Source organism: Solanum pennellii, chromosome 10 (genome assembly GCF_001406875.1).
Source record: "Solanum pennellii chromosome 10, SPENNV200".
Classification (NCBI taxonomy): Eukaryota; Viridiplantae; Streptophyta; class Magnoliopsida; order Solanales; family Solanaceae; genus Solanum; species Solanum pennellii.
The window spans coordinates 30,784,978-30,787,998 of record NC_028646.1 but is presented as its reverse complement, the minus strand read 5'-3'; positions in this window follow the sequence as shown (position 1 = coordinate 30,787,998).

Here is a 3,021-nt window from a genome sequence, read left to right as displayed (position 1 = left end):
AAACATGCATACACATTCATGACAAAGGTGCTTTAGCCTGCTATGTCAAGAGTCATATTCACATCCTACATGTATCAAGTAGAGGGACATAGGTCTACCAAAACAAGACACATATATCATCATCTTATCACATATACAATATCATCAAAGTAGCACATATTGACAACCAAATCTACTACAAGTCACCCTGCAAACTTCTATAGAAACACTATCATAGTTCATCATATAACTCATATAGTAACTAGGAAGATTCACACTTCAACATAAAGTATACACACATGAAGACATCACTATAGTATACTATAGACCCTATCATCACCTCAGAATAACACATGTTTTGACTTCACATATACACATAAGTCATATAAACCATCACAATGATCATATATTAGAGTTATAACATGCTAACATCATAGTTCATAAAGTAATGCCGACAAGGCCACATTCTTAACAATTCATAAAGTAATGAGAACGAGGCCACATTCTTCACAAATATATTACATAAGCACTGCAACTATAAGTGAAAGATACTAAACATGACAATTGAAATACTTATACTACACAATGTAGATGAAGGTTAGGTCAACATACCACCATTCCATCACAACAACTCCAATCCATAGCAAATTCAACCAATTCAATCCACAAAGTCTCTTACCAATAGCGGTAATGACCGACTCCATCGAATAATCAAACTATACAATGATACAAGATAATAAAATATGAAATTTCTCAAATTAGGACAACCTATGTAAAATTCTAACATGCTTCTTACGTGATTTAATAGCCCAAAGTTAATTACACAAGAATTCAATACACTAAAAACATGATCAAATCACTTATAATATAGCCAAAATAACAAAATCATGATTTTCATGGTTTCATGGATTTTTTTTAATCTAAAATTATCACATTAACATCAATTCAATCATAATTCATTGATTCAAAATGTTTTATCAGAGAACTCATGGCTAGATAAGAAAAAAAGAGAATTCATCTTTCGGGAAGTCTTGGAAAACAGTTTGAAGTTTGGCTCCTTGAGAAAAAAGATTCAAGGGTGAAACACCATACCTTGATTGATTATTGCCACTAAATTGAAAGAGAATTGATGGAAAAACCAAGCTCCAAGTTCCTACCTTGCTTCAAGCTCAAATGGAGTTGTAGAGAGTTGTTCTTTGGGGTTTGGGTTTTTGATTTTTAAATACTGAGATGACTTGGGGTTATAGACTTATAAAACTACTTATAATAACTAAAATGAACCTAAGTAACAGACCAAATAATTTCTAGAACACTAGGTGAAATCCCCAAAATACCCATCCTTTCGCCAAGACACCTACAGAAAATCTGAAGGTGTCAATCGACGGACACTATCCACGCCTCATAGACCCATCAACGGACCGTCATGCTGCTCCGTGGTTTGGGTCAAAGGCTCATAAAATGGGAGCTTAATCTCCTTCCACTAAGTATGGGGTTACTCCCCAATCGACGGGGCGTCCATTGGTCAAAAGGGCGTTGATGCCCTCCATAGATAGAGACTGTTTTGGCAGCGTTAAACCCAAGGTTGGGTCCTCTTCAAGGACCCCTAGGTTTTTCCTTGGGTATTCGTGCCCCGATGTTTCCATTTCAAATACACTAGTATACATGTTATAACCTCTCACACAAAATTCAACAAAAACAAATACGTAAAACCTTCAGAGGCACACTAAAACTCACAAGAACGTCTCAAGTAAAAATTTTCAAACGTCTTGGACATTCTTCCATGTTTTCCCTCCAAACACTACCGAACTTTAGACACTGCCTCAAAACACCATTATAGACAATTTTAGAACTTTGCAACCTCATGACACACATGTAGGCTCTGGCTTCACCTAATTCATTTTAAATGTAACCATGCATGCGCATGAAAAAACAGGAGAATGACGAAGACACATAAATTTGAAGGAATGAACCATGAGGGAAAATACCTCGAGCAAGAATAGGAGGGGACTAAGAAATATGAGGATACATGATCATCATATCAGCTTCGACCTCCCAAGTAGCACCCTCAGCAAATTGATTCCTCAAAAGAAATTTCAAAAAGCAATAACTTCGTTTCCCAAGGACTTGCTAGTCTAAAATCTCAATAGGAACTTCTTCATAAGAATGATTATCCTTAAGTTTGATACCTTTCAAAGGAACAATAGTTTTCGGATCCCAAAGAAACTTCTTCAACAATGAGGCATTGTATACTAGATGTACAAATGCTAAATCATTAGACAACTAATGTTCATAAGAAACCTTGCCAATGTGCCTCAAAATCATACATGGGCCTACATATCAGGAACTAAGATTCCTCTTCGTTAAATACCTCATGACACCATTCATAAGTAAAATTTTCAAGTAAACTCAATCATCAACATCAAACACAAGCTGCTAAAATTTGCATAAGACTTTTGTTAACTTAGAGCGATTTTTGGACTTTATCTTAAAAGGCAAACTTTCTTAGTTGCCCCATGTACTAACTCGAGGCCTATCAAAGAAAATTCATTAACTTCAAATCAATATATTAGATATCTTCACTTTGTACAATAAAGAGACTCAATAGAGTTATATAAATAGTTGAATGATAACTATTACTATATGAAAACTCAATCAAAGGCAAGTGATAATCCAAATTACCCTTGAAATCAATCACACAAGCTCTCAATATATCTTCCAAAGTTTTTCTAGTACACTCCGCTTGACCATTGATTTTAGGATGAAAGACTGTATTGAGATTAACACGAGCATTAGATACCTTTTTGAATGACATCCAATATTAGAAGTAAATTGAGTACCACAATCGGTGATAACGGACAACCGTACTCCATGCAACCTTACCATATCTCTAATATAAAGTTTGGTATAATCCACTAATGATAATTAATACTTATTGAGATGAAAGTTAGTTGATTTCTTCGTTCGGTCCATTAATTCCTAATGGGATGAAACTAAGTTGATTTCTTCATTCGCTCCACAATAGCACACATCGAGTCAAACTGA